Genomic DNA, 12173 nt, shown 5'->3' with positions numbered 1-12173 from the left:
GTTATTTGTTCTAAGCATTGCCATAAGATTAGGATCTAAATCCATTTTCCTCTTACAACTGACCATGGCAAAATACAGCCCACGGGCCAGATACAGGTCAAAAAGTATCCCATGTTGTTTATATATACACATATATACAGTACATACATACACACACACATATATATTATACAAACATACACACCGGCCCTCAGACACTATTGTTTTCTCTCATTGTGCCCCCCAAAAGTTAAAATAAATGCCTAGGTCTGGCATATATCACTAATACTTAGTTAGTATTCATAGTTTTTCAAACAATTTTTTGTTCTCTTGTGGTTTAAATTTACTTAAGGGCTTTAATAGGAACATAATTGACTGTCAAAGTGACAAAACATTGACTTTGAGTGAGGTCATGCAAGCAAGCATCATCAAGTCATGATGATGTCATGGTAGTAGAAATTAACTTTTGATTATCACAGACATTCTCCATGTACACTTCAGGCAAGCCAGTTCCTTGAAAAATTTAACATTTTAAAATATACTGAGCCAAAATACAAATCAAGGATGAACTGAAGATATAATAAAGTACATGGCAGTGCATAGCAATTCACAGATATAGTAGAAGAGGTCATACAACAACTCGGAATTGAAAGATACAGGAAGAAATGTGCCTCCTACTTCAAAACAAAAAAACACAATCCTTTAGATTTTTTTGTGACGACATCGCGAGAGGAAGAATGTAAAAAAATGTATTCACATCCAAATTACAATTCTTATACATCACGATTCAGAATGTATCGAAAATTTTCAATAATCACTTTTTAAAAAGACGTTAAGGCCACATTCGCAGTTATTCACTACGCGTATGGTTTGTCAGGTAATTGCCTCTGTAGAGTTTTGTTTCAGTAAGTGGCGGGTCCGGCACGCTGCTAAAGTTACCGAGCTAGCTTTAGAGGTCCGTAATGTTTCTGTATGAAAGAAAAAAGAATACAGTGAGTCCCGTCTTTGCTGATTGCAAATGTTTGGGCACACTTTGGATTTTACAATTCTCCCCGACAAGGAGGAGTAATACAACTGTTTTTGAGGGAATTGGTCGACTGCCAAACGTTGATGTCGTGCAAGTTCAGTATAAAGAAATGTCATATTTAAAGTTGTGGAACTTATCAAAAACAACTAAGCATCCCCGGCAGAATTAATTTAGTGCAATATCAACTTGGTCATTTTATGAGTTACCATGGTTGTTAACAATAAATCGATGCGACCGGATATACAATACGAGAAGTGGCCGGTTCGGCTCTGGCAGTTACAAAAATTATGAGTTACAGTAAAAAAATATGAGTTACAAACTTCTGCACTGCCAAAGTTAGTATACATGTTATTGTTTTTACTGGTCAAAAAAGTATTTGTACACTTGTACAACCATTAGGAGCCATGCAAATTGAGAAAAATTGCTATACGAATTACTCAAGTGAAGCATGTTTGTTTTGGATTTTTACACTTGCATGATGGAACGTTAAAAAGCATGTTTTGTTATTTTTAATAAACTACGAATGACATCTTTTTACACCATAAAATAAATATTTTGACCTTTATTTTGGCGACGTTTATTTTTGCACGTTTGGTCTATTATAGCAAAACATACAGTACAACATACAGTAATAACTTTATTTTACTATATTGTTAATATTGTTCCTGTCATAAATTAGCAATATTTTAATGGCTACTACCACCTTGAGCTCTTGTGACTAGAAATTAGTGACCTTATAGTTTCGCCGTACTCACACAGACTGATTGACTTACTGAGGTAATGTTTACAAAGCTTAAAGTGCTCTTGCTTGGCATTTTGCAAACAAAACAGGTTCTCCAGCATGCCTCACTTTGTGCAGGAGAGAAATTATCCACAGTAGCCCTACAAATATATAACTAATGCGATCCAATATGAGAATATATTTAAACATAGTTTTATTCTTGCTTTATGCATTGGTGTAATGTAAAAGTGCACTGCATCATACTTGTTGGTGTTTCTAATATGTCGCTCCACCGAATACAAATAATAAGGCAAATAATAGACAAACCCTGTTTCCTTATGAGTTGGGAAATTGTGTTAGATGTAAATATAAATGGAATACAATGATTTGCAAATCATTTTCAACCCATATTCAGTTAAATATGCTACAAAGACATATTTGATGTTCAAACTGTTTAAGATTTTTTTTGCAAATAATCATTAACTTTATAATTTCATGCCAGCAACACGTGACAAAGAAGTTGGAAAAGGTGGCAATAAATACTGCTAAAGTTGAGGAATGCTCATCAAACACTTATATGAAACATCCCACAGGTGTGCAAGCTAATTGGGTGCCATGATTGGGTATAAAAGCAGCTTCTATGAAATGCTAAGTAATTCACAAACAATGATGGGGCGAGGGTCACCACTTTGTAAGCAAATTGTCAAACAGTTTTAGAACAACATTTCTCAATGAGCTAGTGCAAGGAATTTAGGGATTTTACCATCTACGGTCCGTAAAATCATCAAAAAGTTCAGAGAATCTAGAGAAATCACTGCACATAAGCGATGATATTACAGACTTTTGATCCCTCAGGCGGTACTGCATCAAAAACTGACATCAGTGAGTATAGGATCTCACCACATTGGCTCAGGAACACTTCATAAAACCCGTGTCAGTAACTACAGTTGGTCGCTACATCTGTAAGTGCAAGTTAAAAATCTTCTATGCAAAGCCAAACCCATTTATCAACAATATCCTGAAACGCCTCCGGCTTGGCTGGGCTCAAGCTCACCTAAGATGGACTGATGCAAAGTGGAAAGGTGTTCTGTGGTCTGACGAGTCCACATTTCAAATTATATTTGGAAACAGAGGACGTGGTGTCCTCCAGAACGAAGAGGAAAATAACTATTCAGATTGTTATAGGCGCAAAGTTCAAAAGCTATCATCTGTGATGGTATGGGGGTGTAATAATGCCCAAGGCATGGGTAACTTACACATCTGTGAAGGCACCATTAATGCTGAAAGGTACATACAGGTTTTGGAACATGTCATCCAAGCAACGTTATCATGGACACCCCTGCTTATTTCAGCAAGACAAGTGTTACAACAGCGTGGCTTCATAAAAAAAGAGTGCAGGGACTTTCCTGGCCCGCCTGCAGTCCAGACCTGTCTCCCATCGAAAATGATTGGCGCATTATGAAGCGTAAAATACAACAGCAGAGACCCCGGACTGTTGAACGACTGAAGCTCTGCATAAAACAAGAATGGGAAAGAATTCCACTTTCAAAGCTTCAAAAATTAGTTTCCTCAGTTCCCAAACGTTTATTGAGTGTTGTTAAAAGAAAAGGGGATGTAACACAGTGGTGAACATGTCCTTTCCCAACTACTTTGGCACGTGTTGCAGCCATGAAATTCTAAGTTAATTATTATTTGCAAAAAAAAAATAAAGTTTATAAGTTTGAACATCAAATATCTTGTCTTTGTAGTGCATTCAATTGAATATGGTTTGAAAAGGATTGGCAAATCATTGTATTCTGTTTATATTTACATCTAACACAATTTCCCAACTCATATGGAAACGGGGTTTGTATTTAAAACTGCTGATAGTAAGCATGTTTTGGAACACAACGTCAATCGTCTAATCAAGAAAGAAGAATTAGTGTAATTTTTATTTCAAAATGTGTACCTATTGTAATAGCTGCTCACCATCATGCATACTTTATCCACGTGATGACATCACGCCTCGGCAGGTGTCTTAGGCTAATTTAGCAAAGATAAAACTACACGTGACACATAAATCGCTTTGTTGTAAGCAAACTACAAAATAAAACATATTTGTTTCATTATTTCCTCATTTTAATTGATGAAAAAACATGTGGGCAGTTTTCCTCCCTAATTAGGTCATTACGATGGAAAATATGTACCTAATATAATGTCCGCTCATCATCATAGTGCAATACTAGTGGACTCTCACTATTATGTTAGAGCCACTATGGACTGGACTTTCACAATATTATGTCAGACCCTCTCGACGTCCATTGCACCGGTCTACCCTAAAGGAGGGTGGAGGGGTTACCCACATTTGCAGTTCTCTCCAAGGCTTCTCATAGTCATTCTCATCGACATCCCACTGGGTTGTGAGATTTTCCTTGCCATAATGTTGGCGCTGATCCGCGGATGACGTTGTGCCTTGTGCAGCCCTTTGAGACACTTGTGATTTAGGGCTATATAAATAAATATTGATTGACTGATTGATTGAATTTGTCCACATGATGACATCACACGAAACCTTTATCCTAGTTTAGGCTAATTTAGCCAAAACTGTCACTCAATGTTAGACTATTCGCCACAACAAACAAACTACTTAGAGTCATATTTGCAACTTTTCGGTCGACATAGCTTGCCATTAAACAACAACAAGCATGCAACATTACATGTGAGCGAACTTTCAGTAATATTAATGTTTTAAAATGTTTAAGTCGCTTTAAAACTGCTTTAGATAACAATGCGCGTTTTTAATACACCTACTGCTGATTTTTGAGGCCCTGACTGATTCTTTGACTTACCTGGGCTCGAGACCAGGTAAGGTAAGGTAAGGTAAGGTAAGGTAAGGTAAGGTTAGATAGATAGATAGATAGATAGATAGATAGATAGATAGATAGATAGATAGATAGATAGATAGATAGATAGATAGATAGATAGAAAGATAGAAAGATAGTACTATATTGATTCCTTCAGGAGAGTTCCCTCAGGAAAATTAAAATTCCAGCAGCAGTGTATAAAATTGAGATCGAGGTAAGTCAATGCATTGGTGTAAAAGTGCACTGCATCATACTTGTTGGTGTTTCTAATATGTCGCTCCACTTATTAAAATTAATAAGGCAAAGAATATATTTTAAACTGCTAATAGTAAGCATGTTTTGGAATGCAACGTAAATCGTCTAATTTAGAATGATTTTGTTTTATTGGCATTTGAAAATGTGTACCTAATTTAATGGCTGCTGACCCATCCATCCATTTCCTACCGCTTGTCCCTTTAAGGGTCGCGGGTGGCTGCTGACCGTCATGCATAATTTATCCATGTGATGACATCACGGCTTGGCAGCAGTCTTAGGCTATCCATCCATCCATCCATTTCTACCGCTTGTCACTTTTTGAGTGGGGGCGAGGGGTGTGCTGGAACCTATCTCAGCTGCCTTCGGGCGGAAGGCGGTGTTACACCCTGGACAAGTCGCCACTTCATCGCAGGGCCAACACACATAGACGGACAACATTCTAATTTAGCAAAAATAAAACTACACGTGGCAAATAAATCGCTTTGTTCCTTTCATTTGGCTTAAAGGGCAAACATTGTAGGCAACCTACAAAAAAATTGCATATTCGTTTCCATCCATTTACTACCGCTTATTCCCTTTGGGGTCGCGGGGGGCGCTGGTGCCTATCTCAGCTGCAATCGGGCGGAAGGCGGAGTACACCCTGGACAAGTCACCCCCTCATCGCAGGGCCATATTCGTTTCGATTCCTCTTTATAATTGATGACAAAACATGAGTACAGTTTTCCTCCCTAATTAGAGGTCATTATGATGGGAAAATGTATCTAATGTTATGTCCGCTCATCATTATAGTGCAATTTGTCCACATGATGACGTCACACGAAACCTTTAGCCAAGGCAGCTAGTTTAGGCTAATTTAGCCAAAACTGACACACACGACGGTATTTTATTCACGTTAACTCCCCTTTCATTGAATTTAAGTAGTTAATTAAGTGAATGTTGGTCTATTTGCCACAACAAACGAACTAGTTACGGTCATATTGGCAACTTTTCCGTGGGTATAGCTTGCCATTAAACAACAACACGCATGTGACATTAAAAGCGAGCTAACTTTCAGTAATATTAACGTTTCAAAATAACAATTGGCATTTTTAAGTCGCTTTTAAAACTGCTTTAGATAACAATGTGCGTTTTTAATACACCTGCTGCTGACTTTTGAGGCCCTTCCTGATTCTTTGACTTACCTGGGCTCGAGACCAGGTATTTCCTCACCGGAAAGCGTGGCGAATACTGCCCATCGAAAGAAAACGGGCAAAAAACAAAATTAAAAAAAACGTTTAAAGAAATAAAATCTTACCCAAAAAGGTTGTAAAGAAAAAAATCCGGATGTAAGGCGAGATTGCCCAAACCAGAGTTGCGAAATTGGTAGGGGGGAAAGTGGGAGGAACCATCCAATAGACAAGGTAGGAGACTTGGTGCTGCTTCTCAAGAGACGACCGCCCCGGCAGAAACAATATAAACTTCCCTTTTGGTTTGGAAGTACAAAAATAAATACACACCAAGAGTCCTCCTCTGGCGTTTGTTTTGTGCTGCTGCTGCCCCGGTAAGAGAATCGGCAGCAATGGTGGCTCGCCTCGTCCACTTTGTGTCGGCACCTGAAATATGTCAACTGGATCAGAGATGTTTTGTGCAGCGAGACGTTAAGCCACGCCCCTCCCTCAACTCTCTGTTTACTGCAGTGTGCCATGCTCGCTACACGACCGCGGACACGCACGCGCACGCATGCTCTCACGGTCTAACCGTTTTTTCTTTTTAAAAAGTTCCAAATTCACAAAATCTATTGCATTTAGAGATATTCAATAATTGCTATGACTGCACCACAGTGTCAAGGGAATGATTGAATTCGCATTTCTAATCTATATGTATTTATTGTGAAGTGTATTCATTGCATACATGGAGCGTATTTAATCATACTTGTAGCCGAGCAAAAATATTTAAATACGTAGATCAGGTGTGTCAAACCTACGGCCCGCAAACAGGTTTTATCCGGCCCGCGGGATGAGTTTGCTAAGTATACAAATTAACCTGAAATTTTTGAATGAAAGAAACAGCTCTTCTACATGTGTCTACTGCAGGGGTAGGGAACCTATGGCTCTAGAGCAAGATGTGGCTCTTTTGATGACTACATCTGGCTCTCAGATAAATCATAGCTGATATTGCTTAACAATAAATAATAAATAAATAACAGTAAATAATGAATAATTCCGCTGGCAATCACAGTGTCAAAAATAACATTCAAAATATAAAACATTCTCATGCATTTTAATCCATCCATCCAGTTTCTACCGCACCTGTTCAAGAAGTCGCATTAATGGTAAAGTATTTTATTTTTTGTTGGTTAGCTTCAGAATAACCATGTTATTAAAATGAATAAGAGACTTATTATGAATGTTGGTCTTACTTAAAAATGCACGCATTTAGTTGTACTCAGTCTTAAAAAAAATATTATATGGCTCTCATGGAAATACTTTTAAAAATATTTGGCTTGTATGGCTCTCTCAGTCAAAAAGGTTCCCGACCCCTGGTTTACTGGATGTTGCAATAGCAATTCTTTGTATCTCCGAATATCAAGGGTCGGCAACCCGCGGCTCCGGTGCCACATGCGGCTCTTGGGTCACCCTGATGTGGCTCAGCTGCATACTTGCCGACCCCCCCATTTTTCCGGGGTGTTTTCCGGATTTCAGTGCCTCTCCCAGAAATCTCCCCAGATAACATTCTCAGATTTTCACCCGGACAACAATATTGAGGGCGTGCCGTGATGGCAATGCCTTAAACGTCCTCTTGACCATATCGTCGCGTCCGCTTTATTACTATGCTATCTGAGTGACGGTCGGCAACATCTAGTGTGAGGCTACTGACTCAACACGCAAGCGACTGCAAGGCATACTTGTTCAACAGCGATACAGGTTACACTGAGAGTTGTGATATAAACAAGTTTAACACTTTTACTAATATGCGCCACAACAAAAAAGAATGACGACCACATTTCGGGAGAACATCCGCACTGTAACACAACATAAACACAACAGAAAAAAATACCCAGAATCCCATGCATCCCTAACTCTTCTGGGCTACATTATACTCCCCCCCACCCCCTCCCCCTCTGTGCGTCGGTTGAGGTGGGCGGAGTTTGGTGGTATAATGTAGCCCGGAATAGTTTGGGATACATGCGATTCTGGGTATTTGTTCTTTTGTGTTTATGTTGTGTTACAGTGCGGATGTTCTCCCGAAATGTGTTTGTCATTCTTGTTTGGTGTAGTTTCACAGTGTGGCGCATATTAGTAAGAGTGCTAAAGTTGTTTATATCACAACCCTCAGTGTAACCTGTATGGCTGTTGAGCAAGTATGCCTTGCATTCGCTTATGTGTGTCTACAGAAGCCGCATACAACATGTGAATGGGGTGGTAAGCTGTTTGTTACGCTTGTAGAGGGCGCTAAACGCATTGTCATCATAGCACACCCTTATTATTGTTGTTTGGGTGTAAACCAACAGACAGTTGAGAGAATGGTTGCTCTGAAACTCGGTAGTCTCCCGGAAAAATTGAGATGGTTGGCAAATGTGATGTTGTCAAGCGTAATCCAAATAAAACTCGCGAGCCGCGCTAATATTAAATTTTCATATTAAGGTGCGGGCCGCGTGTCTGAGACCCCTGGTTAATACATAGCACAAAGCAAAAAAAAAAAACGTTGTACTCTGTGTTATTTCATTTTAAATTTCAAAAGAGTCTTGTGGCTGCCATAGTTTTCTTTATTTTGTGAAACGGGTCGAAATGGCTTTTTGAGTGGTAAAGGTTGCCGACCCCTGCTGTGGATGATGGTACATATGTACAAAATAAACCACATGATGTTAATACATCAATCGAGGAAAATGATCAAACTACATACATGACAAATTAATTTGATTTTGATATTTTTATCTTGATTGATTGAAAATGAACACCAATGAACATTATCACATAATTCATTCAGAAAATATAAATAACGACAAATAAAGATAGAATACTATTAACCGCAACATGTACGTGTAAAAAAACAACAACATTATGATTTGTACATTTTCAGAATGTGCTTCTTCTATTTTTAAACAGAGAAAATAATCTGAAGGTGTCTTTATTTTTAAGTTATCGTGCAGGGATTTTACCAGTCCGGCCCACTTGGAAGTAGATTTTTCTCCATGTGGCCCCCGATCTAAAATGAGTTTGACACCCCTGATGTAGATGATAAGAGAGAGGGGAAGAGAAAAAAAGTGACAAAAGTAATGACAGGATCTTTGCCTTTGCTTGAACCAAACACCCATAGAAGTGGTGCAATTTAAATGTTTTACTTTAATATATGTTACATGCATAATTGAAAATGTATTTAAATGTTTAAATTTTATGCAGATTAAAAAAATAATAATAATGATGTTTAATTGCACACATATTTTAAATATATTTGGTCAAATTTCATGACCGAAAAGGTTTAACCTATGTAAATTGCTAGTTGAAAGGCACCAATTACTTAAAACTAATCAAATTTGCAGATGATAGTATGTTGCATTATGTTCAGGGGATGACGCATTAAGAAAACAATCACACAATGTAATGATTGGAAATAAAACAATACAATACAAACAGGGTCTTAATGTATGATAAAATGAGCAGGGACTCTCACATTAAATATGGAAATCTGTTGTTCTCTAGTAACCATAACTGAATTATTGTGTGGACATATAGATTAATAGTAATTAAGGGTGCACAAAACAATTGATTCACATCCAAATGGCATATAGCGTATTTAATCATACTTGTAGTCTAGCTACAATATTTAAATACGTAGATGATAAGAGAGAGGTAAAGAGAAAATAAAGTGACAAAAGGCTCTTTGCCGTTGCATGAACCAAACACCCATAGAAGTGGTGCATTTAAAATTATATATTTTAATTTATTTTAAATGCATAATTGAATATATATTTAATTGTTTCACTTTCATGCAGATTTTAAAAAATATATTTTTATCAGCACACAGATTTTAAATATATTTGGTCAAATTTAAGGACCAAAAAGTTTTAACCTATATAAAATGCATGTAGAAATGCACCAAATACTTAAAACTAATCAAATTTGCAGATGATTGTATGTTGCATTATGTTTGAGGGATGATGCATTAATAAAACAATCACACAGTAATGATTGGAAATAAAACAACATAATACAAACATGGTCTTAATGTATGATGAAATGAGCAGGGACTCTCACATTAAATATAAACTTACTCTGTTGTTCTCCAGTAACCATAACTGAATTATTTTCAAAAATCTGTCCTTAGTCTTTCTCCATGCAATGAGAAGTTTTTCCTACCTGCAACCTGTTTCAAAAAATTAATTGTAATTATCGTACCAAATAATACATTGCGAGTATCATTTTGAATTGAGAATCGTGTTAATTCGAGAACAAATTCTGAATAGAATCATTATCCCAGGAATTGGAATCGCATCAAATTGTTAGGCGGTCACAGATTCACACCACTAACATTAATTACCAAAGTGCTTTTACACTCGCACTACAAATGTCAGCCAAGCTATTCCATAATGCTGGTTATGGAGAAAGCACAATTAATTAGGTCACTTAGTCAGTTATGCAAATTCTAGTCCAATTCGCAACAACCACCATAGTTTATGCACAAAGCAAACAACAACCTGCTATCCAAGGATATACGACACATTCTCTCAACAAGAGAGGAGAAATATAACCTAAGGCAAGTTGTAACTCGAAACTTTTGTACACAGGCCCAACACAATAGGATAAATTATGGAACAGACTTAGCAAACTCCAAAAATCTGCTAACGAGTAATTTTAAGAAACAGTATACAAGCAAGACATTTACAAGGTATAAGGAAGAAGAATAACGCTATCATCTTTGCCAACGTTTCATACTCTGATTAATAAGACACACACAATTCTTATTTCCTATTCTAATAATTAATATTTGTTTTATGCTGTGTTTAATTATAAGACATCAACTATCATTGTCTGTCAATGCATGGGAACATATTCATTTATATCCAGCAATTGATTGTAATAGAATTGATATGGTAATGATAAAAAAGGTTATTGAAAAAAATTCAGAACCATTAATGTACAGTGCATCAGTAACCTGTCATATCAAATAGGCATTTTTCCCAAAAAGAAGGACAATAGTTAAAGTTGTGCCGATTTATAAGACTGGATACAAACACTAGTTTAAAAATGACAGACCTGTTTCCTTACCGCCAACATTAACTACAATTATTTAAAAAAAACTATAAAAAAAAACAGATTGGACAAATTCCTAAAACAAAATGTATTAGAACACTTGCGGAGAACCAACATAGATACAGAACCTGTATTTCAAAATGTATGGCATTAATCAAAATAACTGCAGACATTACAAATGCATCCATCCATCCATTTTCTACCGCTTGTCCCTTTTGGGGCAAAGGGGTGCTGGAGCCTATCCCAACTGCACTTGGGCGGAAGAGATAGATTACAAATGCAATAGATGGTAAACAGAGAACACTCAAACCAATTTATTTATTCAATCAAAAATATTGAAATTCAATGATTTGGTGACTTTGCAAACAACTAAAATTATGCATAAAGCAAACTACAACCTGCTGCCCAAAAGAGGAGAAATATAACCTTAGAGCTAATCACAATTGAAAACAATTTGTGTGCATGTACAACACTGAAAACCTTTAGTATATCAGTATGTGGAGTTTAATTGTAGAATGGATTAAGCAAAGAGGTCAAACAATATAGTTTAAGAGGATGTTTAAACTCAAAGTGTTTATAAACACATTATTATTCTTCTTCTTTGTACTTCGTATGCAAAGTACAAAGTAGAAGAATAATGGTGAACATCTTGAATGTATTAAAAATCAGATAATCTCATTAATCTCCCTACGTGAGTTACAACTTACTTTACTGTTTATTTTGTTTTTGCTTTTTTAGAATTGGATTATTTATGGAGTAAATTGTGTGCAAATAGAGAGAGGGATGTGAATACAAGTGTTAGTAATTGCTATGATATGAAAAAGGGGTATGATTAAATACGCTCTGATTCTTCCTACTCCTTTTTGAACATGTTGAAAAGAGAAACTGGGAATTGTCACATATCATGTTGTGACTGTTTGCATGTTTGAAACAAATCCAAACCAATATACCATTTGTATACAAAGTTATAACTGATTTACTAATTCATTTACGAATGATTGTGTTTTTAAGTCTGTTTTTTTCCCGCCCCAGTAACGTTCAACCTCAGGGCCTCAGGCTGGAGAAGACCAGGAGTAAAGCCACGCACCCATTAGGAGACCAGGGGAAGCTGAGGGCCT

General features: G+C 36.9%; 1 protein-coding gene across 5 annotated transcripts in view; it reads right to left on the bottom strand.

The window, feature by feature from the left end:
• The window catches only part of LOC133560705 (inactive ubiquitin carboxyl-terminal hydrolase 53), a 46822-nt gene extending 40344 nt beyond the window's left edge, over positions 1–6478 (bottom strand). For 2 of the 5 annotated variants that reach the window (XM_061913530.1, XM_061913526.1), the window contains exon 1: positions 6322–6478. The gene's annotated coding sequence lies outside the window, so the exon portion shown is untranslated. Of the gene's footprint in view, positions 1–6006 lie in introns of all 5 variants that reach the window. The other 3 variants (XM_061913527.1, XM_061913528.1, XM_061913531.1) reach the window with 3 other exon arrangements.
• Positions 6479–12173: the final 5695 nt, after the last annotated feature.

The sequence above is a fragment of the Nerophis ophidion genome, linkage group LG10, assembly GCF_033978795.1.
Source record: "Nerophis ophidion isolate RoL-2023_Sa linkage group LG10, RoL_Noph_v1.0, whole genome shotgun sequence".
Taxonomy (NCBI): Eukaryota; Metazoa; Chordata; class Actinopteri; order Syngnathiformes; family Syngnathidae; genus Nerophis; species Nerophis ophidion.
The sequence above is the reverse complement of the archived record's forward strand: the minus strand, read 5'-3'. Positions and strand labels throughout refer to the sequence as shown.